At 46.4% G+C, this 14810-nt stretch overlaps 1 pseudogene; it reads right to left on the bottom strand.

The window, feature by feature from the left end:
• Positions 1–9918: 9918 nt before the first annotated feature.
• On the bottom strand, positions 9919–12541 carry LOC115328847 (annotated as a pseudogene).
• Between the last annotated feature and the right edge of the window lie 2269 nt (positions 12542–14810).

Raw genomic sequence — 14810 nt, 5'->3', positions numbered from 1 at the left:
CACTGGCCTATTACAGCACATTTAAGTCAGTAATTTTTCTTTGTATTGTCTGCATTTCATGAAAGATTTTAAACTCTCATATCATGCCTCACCTTTAACTAAATAGCGCCGTAGCTTTTTCTTCTATCGTTGTTCTGGCGCACTATGGCCTTAGCAGCCGCTGCGCCATTAAAACCCAAAATCAATCAATCAATCAATTTTTCTCGTCGGCGTGGAATTTGCCATGATCCATCTTTAAGTATGTATGGTACTCTAATTTCCATAAAAAGTGAACACAAGTTTCTGGGTCTCATATTTGATTCAAAACTCACGTTTATTCCACATATTAAGAGTGTTAAGCTGAAATGTCTGAAATCTCTCAACGTTCTTAAGGTTTTATCGCATGTAGCATGGGGCTCGGACCGAATGTGTCTATTTCGCATCTATCGCTCTGTCGTTCGTTCCCGGCTTGACAATGGTTGCATAGTGTATGGTTCTGCCCGGGCATCGGCTTTTAAAGATGTTGGACCCCATTCACCACCAGGGGTGGCGTTTAGCTACTGGTGCGTTCCGCACCTCCCCAGAACCTGTACGTAGAAGCTATTGAACCATCCTTGGAGTATAGAAGGTTTGCACTGGGTTTCATGTACTCCATTAGGGTCCGGTCCCTGAGCACCCTGCCCGAGATAACATACAAAACATTTGGTTCCAGAGAACATTTCAAAACAAGCCCTCCAGAATTCCTCCGTTTTCAATTAGGAATTGTAGTTCAGCAGAGTCTGTTGGGATGGATGCAAAGGCCCCAGTAGTCCAATACCCTCCACATATTGCCCCATGGGGCTACGGTAACATTCACTGCGACTTCACACTAACGAAACATAGTAAAAAATATGTTCCAAAGGAAGTCATGAAGCAGGAATTTTCGGAACTTCATTGTAAATATCAAGAGTATACAAGTTTCTATACGGACGAGACAAAAGACGACTCCACTGTGGGATGCGCTATGATTGGACCATCCGTTAAGCGAGTAAGGAGAATAAACTCAAACGCCACCATACTCACGGCAGAGCTCCATGGTCTGCTATTGGCGGTCAACTACATAACCAAGAAAAGGTTTCCTCACTCAGTAGTAATCACTGACTCTTTGAGTTCTTTAAAAGCAGTTTAATCGCTGGAACGGGTCAAAACCCACTTGTTTCTAAATTGCAGAGTAAGATTATTCTAGCCGGAAACAGCAACATTCGCATAACTTTATGCTGGGTGCCTAGCCATTTGGCATCCCGGGAAATGAAACAGCTGATTCTGCAGCACGTTCTGCTAGCAAGAAACAAGTACACTTGCGTGAAATGGCATATAAAGACTATCACACGTCTCTAAAACGGTGCATTCGGTCAAAGTGGCAACTTTAGTGGAATACTGAAATGTACAACAAATTACATGCAGTAAAACCTTACATAAGAGAATGGGAGAGTGCCCGGCATCGGGACCGCTTCTACAAAGTAATCTTGTGTCGGTCACGAATTGGTCATACACGTCACATATGATCAATACCGTCAGAAACATTTCTCACAACTATATAGAGAACATGTCCCACTGCACCTAGCCCTGCTTCTAGGTGATGAACCACTTATTTCACATGATTGCTTATTTAAGTTTCTCACTGATATCGGCCTTATACACCGACTGTGATCTTATTTTTCACCCCAAGCTCATGACCATACCTTTTACACTTATACGAATGCATGTAACATTTTTATCACATCACCGGCTACTATAGCTCTTTCTGCTCCATAATCCTCTACTGCAATAGTTCAGACTCTTCGCGCATTATAGCCTTAGATGCTGATGTGCCATAAACCCCCAATCAACCAATCAACCAACCTGATTACCACCAGGCGGATGGCCTCTAGCGTTTCGTTCCAGTACACGCTGTCACCATTCTTTTTAAGGAGACAAGGTGGTTTGAGGATATTATTATTGTTTTAAAAGTTACTTTTTCGCAAAAGTTTTAGCTATATTGCTAATGAAATTGTTCTAACATAAACTGCTCCAAGAACGCTTTGGTATACAACTTTGAATGGAACGTCCTAACTCCTTGCTAGGATTACACTATGGTACCTTGCATAACATAAAAGATGCGAAGCCCACACCTGGCTGCCCGTTAAGAGCAATACTTTTATGTTATCAGGTGCACACCCCACATGTAATCTCTAATGATTTATAATAAGCACACTCGACTCGCACAAATAGTGTTTTCATGATGCACTACTGTCTTATTACTATGCTTATGGCAGAACACGTTTGTTGCTAGTTACAGAAAAAAAATTTCCAACGTCAGTAAGTGTTCGGAACTAAACTGCTTTAGTGGCGCGGCAGTTCCCATCAAATAATGATAACGTGGCATGTATGTCACTGGGTTAGGAGAGGTTATAGGTACCTTTTTATAGACAACGTTGTCCCCGCAGGGGGCACCTGTGAAAGCAGGTGTTTGGAGAGTGGCGTCTCCACGGACCCTGAGCCCCGCAGGGGGCGCCTGCACCTTAGGTGCTAGGTGCTTGGTGAGTAGCGTCACCACGGACCCCAGCCACGTTTGCTACATAACGGACCCTGAGTAACAAGTGGGTAAGACCCACCCACGTCTGGCTGTGCGTGGGGAGCCCGGGTCCAGGGAAAAGGGCATCCTGGTGGTTGAGCTGAGCCCGGGGTAGGTTTGGACCCTTCGGGGCCCCCCGGGCGAGGCAACACACCACTTTGGCCCCTGCTTCCTGTAGACGGGAGCCCTGGTAAGGCCCGGCCAGGAAGATTCAGTCTAGTCGCCTTTTCTTCTACTATCCCTCCAATCTTTTACCTTTACCTTTCCTGCTTCCTTTATTTCTCTCTCATTTCTCTTCCTCCTTTTTCACCCCTCTTTGGCGGCAAGGGCTAACCTTGGGTGGCAATAGACCTCTGTCTTGACCCACACTTGGGTATAGTTTCCCGGCAGCACTGTTAGCGTAACGTCTCCAGCCAAGCCCTTCTTGTTATGGTGCGTTACCTAACCCCTTGTTGGGCTCGGTGGTGGGCGGTGCACCGCGGATTCTGAACATTCTTTGCCCCTCTTATGGCACCCCTCCGTTCTAAACCCTCTGATCGGCCCCTGAAAAGGGGTCGGACCGAAGTAAAACTGAATGATAAGTCTTCACCGGTACAGAACACTTTCAGCCGATTCCTTGTTATGCACTCTGAACAAGACGAAAAACCTCTTGCGAAGTTGTCACCTTTTCTGATCGCAGAAACCCTAGAAACCCTTGTAGGCAAAAACTTCAAAGCAAAGAAGCTAGTATCTTGTGACTTGCTTGTTGAAGTGGAAAATGGCACACAGAGTGCTGCCCTCTTGGACCTAAACAAGATTTCTGAGTATAGAGTCTCCGTCACTCCACATCGAACACTAAATAATTGCCAAGGAGTAATTTCCGAGGATGATTTGCTAGATTCAAGTAACGAGGAGATTTTGGAAGGTCTTTCCAGTCAAGGAGTAACGGCAGTACGACGAATCCTGCTTCGTAAAGACGGAAACGAGCGACCAACAAAACATATTGTACTTACATTCTCTTCCACTGTGCTGCCTCAAAGTATTAAGGCGGGCTACCTCCACTGTAAGGTGCGCCCATACGCCCCGAACCCGAGACGCTGCTTCAAATGTGTCAACGGTTTGGTCATGGCTCTGCCACCTGCCGCGGAAAAACAACCTGCGCAAAGTGTGCATGCACAGACCACCCAACAGATACGTGTGGCAGCTCAACCCCTAAGTGCATCAACTGCACTGGTTCCCATCCTGCTTACTCGCGATCGTGTCCTAAGTTTAAAGAGGAGAAAGAACTTTTAACCTTAAAAACAAAGGAAAACTTGAGCTACCATGAGGCACGAAAACGGTTTTCGTTCCTTCAAGGAGGAACATACGCCGAGGCGGCCGTCAGGGGGACTAGGTCGCTGTCAAAGGTATCAGTGGGTACCCAGTATAGTCTTCGAGACACTGAGTGCCCACCCAGTCCCCTCACCCCTACAGAGACTTCTGTGGGATCTCAGACGCCTGAGGCCCCACAGAAGCTCACGAAGTTTAAGGCGTTTCCGCAACGCCTGGCCCCGAAGGTTCGGGTGGTGCTTGACCCCACCAGTTCCCAAGTCCGAAAGGGATCCCCTCCTTGCTCTACACAAGGGGTGGAGGAGGCCATGAAGGTCAATGTCCCATCCACCGAGGGTAGCATGGAAACTGCCACCCCTGTGCCTTCATGCTCGAAGGCAGGCAATGTTTCCTCTGCACCCCAAAAAAAATCAGCGCAGGCATCCCAGGTGCCTGCCAGCTCGTCAGGCAGAGGCCGGGCACAGCCCACTCGCCTGACCGACAATGCGAGAAAGCCGGGTCACTCTGACGAGGCTGTCTCGTTGAGGGGCCCAGAGGTATCAACGGAAGAGAAAATAGAAGAGGCCGGTCTAGCTTCAGATGACGACTTGCTTCCTTCGGGAGCGGAGTCCTTGTCGTCTTCCGCGGGTGAGCCCGCAGAACGACAGAAAGACAATGCTAGAAAGAAAAGAAATATTCCTCGGATTTTAGCTCCGAAAGAAAATTAGCTGAACTATATATAGGTATCTTTTTAACTTTTTATACGTTTTTAGGGGATTTCACTAAAAGGCAGCCACACCGATATTTTATGCATTTTTGCCCACAACTTTTTATTGATTTTAAATAATTTTTATGGGTCATCTTTCTTTTATGCAATGGAACTGTCGAGGTCTCCTACGCAACATTGATGACATTAGTTTTTTTCTCAGTGAGCTACGACCGATAGCTCTGGCTTTGCAGAAGACTCATTTGAATTCCAGTCATACAAATGTTTTACGGTCCTATCACACTTTTCGTAAAGACCGCCCATCATCTCATTCAGCCGGTGATGTGGCAGTTGTTGTGCAGAGAGGGATGGCATGTGCCGAGGTGCCCCTGGACACTCTGCTCGAGGCAGTGGCTGTGAGGGTTCTGATCGACCGGTTAATCACCGTTGTTTCATTGTACCTTCCGCCACAGATCACAGTGCACATGCGTGAACTTCAAAAGCTCATTGCCCAACTACCACAACCCTTTTTAATATTGGGCGATTTTAATGCTCATCACACCATGTGGGGCAGTGCACGAGTTGACTCACGTGGAGAACTCATAGAACGACTTTTATTGTCATCGAATCTTTGTCTTTTAAACACGAAATCTCCAACCTTTTTTAGTGATGCTCATAACTCCTTCACCTGCATCGATTTATCTTTATCATCGCCCTCTCTGCTTCCTTGTTTTTCTTGGAAGGTTTTAGAAAGCCCATTCGGGAGCGACCACTTCCCGATTGTCGTAGAGAGCCTAGCTGCTGTTAGTTCGGTTTTAGAATTTACGCCGAGATGGCGCCTTGACAAAGCGGATTGGGAACTCTTTTGCTCATCTGCAACATTTGATATTTCTTTATTATCAGTCTTGTCTCCAGATGATGCTACAGCCTATGTTACTAAGAAGATAATTGAGGCTGCAGAACAATCTACTCCTCGCATGTCTGGGAAATTGCCAAAAAAGTGCAGGCCCTGGTGGACTGAAGAATGTTCCACGACAATGAAGAAACAAGACAAAGCTTGGGGCATATTTCGACGGTACCCCACCGTAAATAACAAGATTGAATTTAAAAGGCGAAAAGCTCAAGCCCGCTGGACTAGAAGGCAAGCAAAAAAGAAATCGTGGACGAAATATGTCTCCTTACTGAACAGCTTTGTCCCCGCAAAGGAGGTGTGGGACCGTTATCGCAAAATCAAAGGGGATTACCGCTGTTTTATTATCCCTCCAGTGTTCAAGAATGTCCCCACATCACTGAAAGACTTAGGCAATACTCTTGGCGTTCACTTCCAAAGCGTTTCGAGTTCTGAAAACCACAGTGCCACTTTTAAACAGTTTAAAATGAAAGCAGAATGCGAGCGAATAGTTATGTCGGGGGCAACCTCTACACCATACAACCAGCCCTTTACGCTCCGTGAACTGGAGTTGGCTCTTGACATCGGGAAACAGTCTGCCCCAGGCCCTGATTTCATCCACTATGAGATGCTTCGGAGGCTGCCCCTACAACATCTTCTTAGTTTTTTCAACCTTCTCTGGGAAAAAGCTTACTTCCCTGAATCCTGGAAAAGAGCACATGTTATACCCTTATTTCTGGCAAAGATCCCTCTCTTTGCTCGAGCAGGTACCGCCCGATTGCCCTTACGAGCTGCCTTGGTAAGACGTACGAAATACGTATCAACAAACGGCTGGTGTTTTTTCTTGGAAGAACAAAACCTATTTGATAACAATCAGTGTGGTTTCCGCCAAGGCCGGTCTACTCTAGATCACCTCGTGCGCCTCGAGACGAGAATCCGGGAGGCTTTTGTAAAGAGGCAGCACTGTGTGTCTGTATTTTTTGACCTGGAGAAGGCGTACGACACGACCTGGATATATGGAATCATGCGAGACCTTTATGCCTGCGGAGGACGGGGCCGCATGTTGCGTTGTATGAAAGCTTTTCTGACTGGGCGGACCTTTCAGGTTCGACTAGGCACCACATTATCAGACACATTTGTTCAAGAAAATGGGGTTCATCAGCGGGGCACCCTGAGTGTCACATTAATTGTTTTAAAGATTAACACCCTAGCTCAAATACTGCCACCTTCCATTGAACACTTATTGTATGTCGACGACCTACATATATCATTTTCCTCTTGTAACCTGTCCAGCTGTGAACGCCAGCTGCAGCTAGCAATTAATAAGATCAGTAAGTGGGCCGACGAAAATGGCTTCAGGTTTTCATCCGGAAAAACGGTGTGCGTTCCATTTTCTCTTCGACGAGGGCTGTCCCTTGAGCCAGTGTTGGAATCGAACAGAGCACCTATACCAGTTAAAGCCGAGCATAAGTTTCTGGGAGTCATATTTGTTAAGAAATTGAATTTTATCTCTCACTTAAAGGAATTGAAACAAGAGTGCCTGAAATTCCTAAACATCTTGAAAATTTTGTCACATAAAACTTGGGGCTCTGACAGACTATGCCTGCTACGCTTGTATAACGCTTTGGTACGATCCCGTCTTGATTATGGTGCCGTCGTGTACAACTCAGCGTGACCATCCTCCCTGAAGATGTTGGACCCAATACACCACTTTGGCTTGCGCCTTGCTACGGGTGCATTTCGGACATCGCCTGTTTTAAGCTTGTACGCGGACTCTCACCAGATGCCCCTTTCCAAGCGACGGCAGTACCTGGGCTTGAGCTATACTTCCAGGATTTTGTCTAATCCTCACCATCCAACCTTTTTTGCTCTCCAGCAATCTCAATTTGCTCGCCTTTTTGAAAATAAACCAAGCATTATGCGGCCATTGAGCTTTCGTGTTCACAGTGATCAGTCATCTCTCGGTCTCGACCTTCATGGCATTAACCTTCTCCAAAAAGCCGAGAGTATTCCCCCTTGGAAAATGCTTCCAGTATCATGCGACTGGTCATTCACACGGTATAGCAAGCATAATGTCTCCCCTCTGCTTATTCAACAAGAATTTCTTGGCTTACAAAATAAATATGATGACTATACTCAATTTTATACAGATGGCTCCAAGACTTTTTCTGCAGTGGGATCGGCTGTTTATTCTGAGGTTTTCATACAGGCCCAGCGGCTTAGCTGCATGGCTAGTATTTTTACTGCGGAGCTATATGATGTTCTCCTTGCAGTCGAGTATATCACCACCAGCAAACCAATGAAGGCAATTCTTTTTGTAGACTCCCAATGTGTCATCGTTGCCCTTTGCTCTGTAAGAGATACAAAAAACATGCTCGCTAAGCTAATACGCTATAAAATCAATTGCTGCTTGGAGCGTGGGTTCGTTATCAAATTCTGCTGGATCCCAAGCCATGTTGGGATCAAAAGCAATGAGAAAGCAGACCAGCTGGCTACCTCCGCAAGCAACCTCCTAGAAATCCGACGGGGGATACCCTTTCAAGATATCAAACCCCTCCTTAGGAAAGCTCTCCTCGATGCTTGGCAATCTGAGTGGAACCTAGAGAGTGCAAATACGCTGCATGCTATTAAGCCAGTTTTGGGGTTGTGGGAGAATTCATCTCGTAAAAACCGTTTTCATGAGGTTCTCTTGTGCCGTCTTAGAATCGGCCACACCTTCCTGACTCACGGACATCTTCTTTGTGGAGAAGACGCTCCAAGCTGCGAGCATTGCGGTGAACCTTTGACAATTTTGCATATTTTGTGTTCTTGTCCAGGCTTTGAGCAGAACCGGCTTGCCTGTTTTCCAGAGCTTTTTACATATCAGATTCCTTTCCATCCAACACTTTTGTTAGGCGAGCATCCCATCATTCCATTCAATCGGGTCCTCAACTTTTTGCAAGCAAGTGGCCTTCTACACAAAATTTAAGTACTGCATTTTCTGTTCACCATAAATATATAAAACATCAGCTTCATGTACGAGGGGGGACCCAAAAGAAACCGAACTAATTATTTTTTAAGCAGAGCTTTTGCAGTACCGCGTTTTGCCGCCAGGAGTTGGTAGAGCGAACATTGCTGAGTCGTTAGGCCTAATTCCGTCCTCGAAGAAGGTTAGGACTAGTTGCGGCTGGGTTTATAGTGACAAGTGTTTCGTGTGGGCGTCGTTTCGAAATGTCTGATTTCTGTGAACAGCGTGCGGCGGTTGAATTCTGTTTTTTGCTCGGAAAAAGTGGAACAGAAACTATTGAACTGTTAAAAACGGCGTACAAGGACGATTCCATGGGTAAAACTCAAGTGTTTGAGTGGTTTTCCCGTTTCAAGAATGGCGACATGTCAATTGATGACAAACCTCGTTCCGGTCGTCCTTCTACGGCACGAACACATGAAAACGTTGAAAAAATTTGTGCAATCATCAACGAAGATCGACGACGGACCATTGACGAAATCGTGGAGCTGTCGGGAGAGAGTTGGAGTTCATTGCAGCGAATTCTGGCAGAAGATTTGGGAATGAAAAGGGTGGCTGCCAAATTCGTGCCACGACTGCTGACTGCTGAACAAAAGCAAGGTCGCGTGGAAGCATGCTGCGCTTTGAAAGAAGAGTCCCGAAGTGACCCAAACGTTTTTTCAAAAGTTATTACAGGTGACGAAACTTGGTGCTATGGTTACGATCCTGAATCAAAGCAACAATCAAGCCAGTGGAAGACTTCAGGTTCGCCTCGCCCCAAGAAAGCTCGTCAGGTGAAATCAAACATCAAAACAATGCTGATTAGTTTTTTCGATGTGAAAGGAGTCGTCCATTCAGAGTTTGTTCCGCAGGGTTAGACAGTTAACCAGGCTTTCTACTTGGACGTTTTGAAAATATTGCGCAACAGTGTGCGGCGGAAGCGGCCCGATTTGTGGAAGTCAGGTGACTGGTTTTTCCATCATGACAATGCCCCGGCTCACACTGCCTTGTCTGTACGACAATTTGTGAACAAAAATGGTATGACCCCTGTTCCTCACCCCCCATACTCACCCGACCTTGCCCCGTGCGACTTTTTTTTTTTTTTTGTTTCCTAGAATGAAAAGAGAAATGAAAGAAAAGCGTTTTGCTGACGTTGCTGAGGTGAAGAAAAAAACGACGGAGGCGCTGTCAAGCATCACAAAAGATGAATTTAAACAATGTTTCGACACATGAATTAAAAGATTAGACAAGTGTATTAGTGCAAGTGGACAGTACTTTGAAGGAGATTGAACGTTTGTACTTGAAATGGAAATAAATAAGTGCAAAAACATTTAGTTCGGTTTCTTTTGGGTCCCCCCTCGTATGCTCTCACTTACCATTACTGTGAGTCGCATTAGTCTTGTAGTCTGGCGCAGCATGGCCTGCGTCGCTTTTGTGCCATTAAACCGTTAATCATCATCACCTCATAGACAACGTTGTATTTAGTATCGGCCATTAGAAGCGCTGTAGGGTCCTTCAGTAATATTGATTCTCTTGTCCAGCGTTAAAGTTGAGACTGCGACTGTAAGTGAGGATGGGAAAGCATGGCCTAGCTGAGGGAGTCGGGCGGCTTTGTGAGCTCCGTTGGCCGTCCACTCTCATCGGCGGCAGAGGAGGTTACAAAGTTCTGTACGACTTATATATTGATAATGAGATTAATTGGAGGTTTGCGATCGAAATGCTCACCTGGGACGGGAGGGAGCGTGTGGCATAAAGCACTCGATGAAATCTATCGACTATACAATTACATTGCCGAGGTGGTTCATGACGGACACGTTTGGGCCAAAATTGGTCAAGCGTCGCCGTCAATGCGACGTGACTCCAGTGGTACAGTAGACCAACCGGAACATGCGCATTTTCATGTAAAATGCGCCCCAGGACCAAAATGGCAACGTGTTGCAAAAAAAAAAAAAAGAAGGGGAAGGGGAGGAGGAATGCTTGCGGCACGATAAATCGGTGGCGGTACCTGGGTAAGCTGGAATATCCAGCGCTTTTTCTGTTGGAAAACGCGTCCTACGTGGCGCCAAAATAATTTTGTCAACTGGATGTATGAAACCTGCTGTTTGAGACGCGACAGAGGCAACGGAAACGAGCGTTCAAGCGAAGGCAACTGCGCTCTTTTTCCCTCGCACTCATCAGTGCCGCGTGGTCGATGCTGTGCCAGAAAGGCCCGAATGCAATGCGCGTTTCGCATGCCATCTTTCCTGTTTAAAGAACCGGTGTATTGACCTGACCGATACAGGTGGCACTTGAAAGAGCGTCCCTCGTGGCGTGCTGACGTTCTTCCGTCCGAACTTGGCACTGCGAGTTCTGGACCGTCGCTTTTAATTACCGGCCATAACGTCTCGCTCGAGTGACACAATCACTACACGAGTGTGTCCGAGAGTGTAGAAACAAGGGGTTAAAACTCTTGGAGACTCTGATAACGCTGTTTAAGCAAAGCACCTTTTGCAGCCGAGTCATGCCCAACGAGCCAATTCAACCTTCACGAATTAGCTCAAAAATTTTGTATGTGTTATTTTGGATGGAAAAGTATATTTCCATTATAGTTTTCTAGAGCGTGTTTCTACGTGAGATCATTCAAGTCTGGTTCGAGTCATATTTTTTATAGTTATGTAAAAATATAGGTTGCAGTCATGCCCTTACCAGGGGCATGGAGCCATACGTGAACAGCATAGCTAATTTGTTTGTGGACATATTTAAATTTGAAGCTTGAGGCTTGGAGATTGTCAAGGTTTCGCTATGGTACTTTGTACAGTCGTCAATTTCACGTCAAAGCACGCACGTAGTTGCAACGTTTTCTATGTATCTTATGAAAGGTTTGCGACTTGTACACACAGTATAAAAAATACGATAATAAGTTTCTATGCCACGTATTACAAAATACTTAGAACGAACTGGTTCTACAGACATTCACAAATTATTTGCCAACGAACTATGTCATATAAAACGAGGGAAAATATATCCAAGGGATCACTAAATGAATTTAACGGATATATATACAAAACAGGAATTTCATTTTTTTTTCGTTATTTATGCAGAAAGGCAGCTCGGTTTTTTGCGGGCAAAATTGCACGCCCATAAAAGCTTTTTTTTAAAACTCTCTTTAGCCGTTCACAGTGTCGTGAAATGACTTTTGAAGGCAAAAACTGAGTGACATTAGAGCTTCTTTAAGAGTGAAAGGACAACACATCTTCTCCCAAATTGAGCTAGCTTGTCTTCGTTATAGGGGCATTGCCGCGCGTCGCCGGCTACAAAGAGTCGTTTTTTTTTTAAACCGACAAAGCCTGTACAGCGGTGGTGCTCTATCGCCGGGCATAGAAAGTCATGCTGTCCTTAGCTTAGATACTTTTATATTTGTGTTTCATTACGTTCCCTCCTAAACACACCACCCATCCGCGTCCTGAGGCCATTAGTTAAAGCCATGGCAGCGAAGACTACTGAGATTATTACCTGCTACCGCCTTACCGATAAGGTCGTAGACCGGAATGAAGTTCACAAAACCCTCTCTTAATATTGCATGTTCTGATGAGTGGTGGTCGACGTATCTGACACACAGTGATAGTTGGGCAGTATGGGATATCTCCGTTGCTTCGTCAGCAAGAACTGAAAAGCACTCTGGCGTGTTCACTCAGTCCACAATTTGTTTTTGATGATTTTGCCTGAAAGTGCGATCAATCCGCTCTGAATTCTCGGGCTGGTGTATATGGCGTTGGCTGCAGACGTTTCAATATGCTTCCTCAAGGAAGCATCCCCACACGTAGCTCTCATCGTAAGGAGTGCACGGAAATTTCGGTCATTTTTGACGGCAAGCACTTTAGATAAATCGAGAGCTCCGCAGTCATCCGTGCCGCGAAGCGACAGCTCCTGTGTACCACAGAAAATCACAGTCTCAATAATCGGGAAAAGATTTTTGCCGTTCTCTTGAGCTTGCTTTCTCACACCTTAATCAAGTTGACTTACGATGTCACGCTGAGCGCCCGACTGAATTGCCAAGAAGCTCTCCGGCAGCGATGTGGACTTCAGTCGGTAACCGCATGCAGCGTGGCTTTTGTAGGCCGCCATAGCGTTCTTCTAATTTACAAATGCCTTTCTTACAAAGGGGCCCAAGCGTTGGTGTTCCCCTTTGCCAGCACATTCATGCGCAAACATTGCACAATACTTGCATAGTGCTACTTCTAAGTGCTCGGAATAAGTGAGCCACGGGTAACTAGCCTCCCTGTGAGGTTTGAATCTGAGGTTCAAACTTCACAGGTTTGAACCTCAGGTTCAAACCTGAGGTTCAGACGGGTATTTTCACTGGGGAAAGAGACACGCAGGACAACTGCATTCACAAGACATGCCACTTAGAAATGCACGCATCAAAGAGAAAATAACTTGTAAAATATTGAAAAGAAGCATGATCCCATATTGAATTAGAAGATCAACAAAATGCAAACAAGCTCGAGGCAGTACATGCACAGGCGCCTTGGCTGGGTGGCTCCAACCCGCCTCAAGGTGCTGCGCCAATACGTGCAGGACCAAAGCCGGGACAATCGGGCCACTGACTTAGACCCGTCCGGTTGGACCTTCGAGGCCCTCAAGGACATCCCGCAGCAGAGGGACGGCAGCGACTGTGGCATGTTTGCCCTCAAGTACGCCGAGTACATTATGGGCGACGCCAAGATCACATTTGACCAGATGCCCTACTTTCGGTAGCGTGTGGTCTACGAGATCTTAACGAAAAAGCTTCTTTGAGGACCCCGCCGTGCTTCATCAATAGTAATATTTTGTTTATTTAATCTTTTTGCAACCGAATACAACTTGCTTTATACTCTTGCATATAGACAAGAAAGATGGATCTGTGGGTGCGTTGCACCCTACACATCCAAGTGCGTTCGATTTACAAACCCGCCCGGTGTGCAGCTATTGCGTTACGCGATGCCGAACCCTGCTACACGATCACACCATCAAGATAACATTTGGTAAGAAAGAAAGAAATTGTTCACATTTTCTGTTTAATCCAGGTTTGCTGACCTCTGTGTTACTTTGCAAAACCGTGTAGGGGACAAGGTCTCGTCAAGGTAAGCATAGCAGGGGTCGCGCTGCTCAAATATCATACAAAAAGGCAGTCTGCAAATACCAGCCACCGCAATATCCCTGGTTCGAACGCCGCGTGCCAGGTTTCTCTTTGAACTCATTGCCATGCAACATTCGGAGAACGGATGTCGCGGTGACTCACGTTCGAATCTGCGTGCACGCTGCTCTTTGTATGATGTATAAGCAAGTGTGACCCCGGCTCATGGATATTGGCGACGTGAGCGATCGAAAGCGTCGCTGTGGTCCGCGTGCCACGATTGGCCGAATGCTGACAATGACGTCAGCAAAGGATTTCTCATCGATGGAAATTAGAGGAATGTAAGAACTTCAATTTTGACGGTGTTGGCGGTGCTGCTTTGAGAGCGCTATGATTTGAGGCTTCCACCATGCCCATTACAGACACCAATGAACTTGTTGTTCACAAGGTGATGACGCCACGAAAGGTAACCATACGAGGGCGCCACCGAAACACCTGCCTGGTAATAAAGCTGCGATACGTCTCTTGTCTTCCGAATGTACAGGGTGCGGCCGTAAAAACTTTCACATATGGCACGCCTAGCAAAAATCGAATTTCAAACGTACAGTCACGATCAGAAGCAATTGGAACACGGGAGCGGTGGCCCAACTGCATTGCAGCGCGATCTCGCCGCCCGCGTAGGAACTGATTGGAGACTAAACGCATGCCTACCTGCCGGCGTCGACAGTCCCTCTGCACAGATCTATTTATTTCATTTACCGGCGGTGCAAATAATCCTTCGCTGCGTCTCAGATACAGCACTGCAACCGTGATGGCGTTGATAGCGTCCGTCAGCGTTACGAGGACGCTCCCGCGAGCGCGAACTGAGGAAACGGGTGCACTCGAAAGCGGTTCGGTGCTGGCTCAATGACGCGGCAAACGCTGCGTGACGCATCGCTTCGTAAAAAGGTCTTTAAATTGTTCTCGAGTAGAAAGCAACGCCAGTTGCAGAAAATTACACACAAAGTTGACAAAGACCATTAATTCCAAGCAACGAACAGCGTTTTTTTTTTTTTTATTTGTGCCAAGATGATATATTAAAGAGCTCATTAAAGATATAGTATAGACATTAAAGAGCGCGGCAAGCGTGCCCGCTGTCTGCTATCAGCGCCATCGGGGACGTAGCGTTGCGTCCCAGAAGCGGTAAAGAACGATTCGAACCGCCGTTAAGAGGAATAGGTCGAGAGGAGCGGAGAGGCCATCGGCGCCGCCGTGCACGCATGCGCGTAGTCTCCTATC

The sequence above is a fragment of the Ixodes scapularis genome, unplaced genomic scaffold (assembly GCF_016920785.2).
Source record: "Ixodes scapularis isolate PalLabHiFi unplaced genomic scaffold, ASM1692078v2 PGA_scaffold3__209_contigs__length_174095766, whole genome shotgun sequence".
Lineage (NCBI taxonomy): Eukaryota > Metazoa > Arthropoda > Arachnida > Ixodida > Ixodidae > Ixodes > Ixodes scapularis.
The sequence above is the reverse complement of the archived record's forward strand: the minus strand, read 5'-3'. Positions and strand labels throughout refer to the sequence as shown.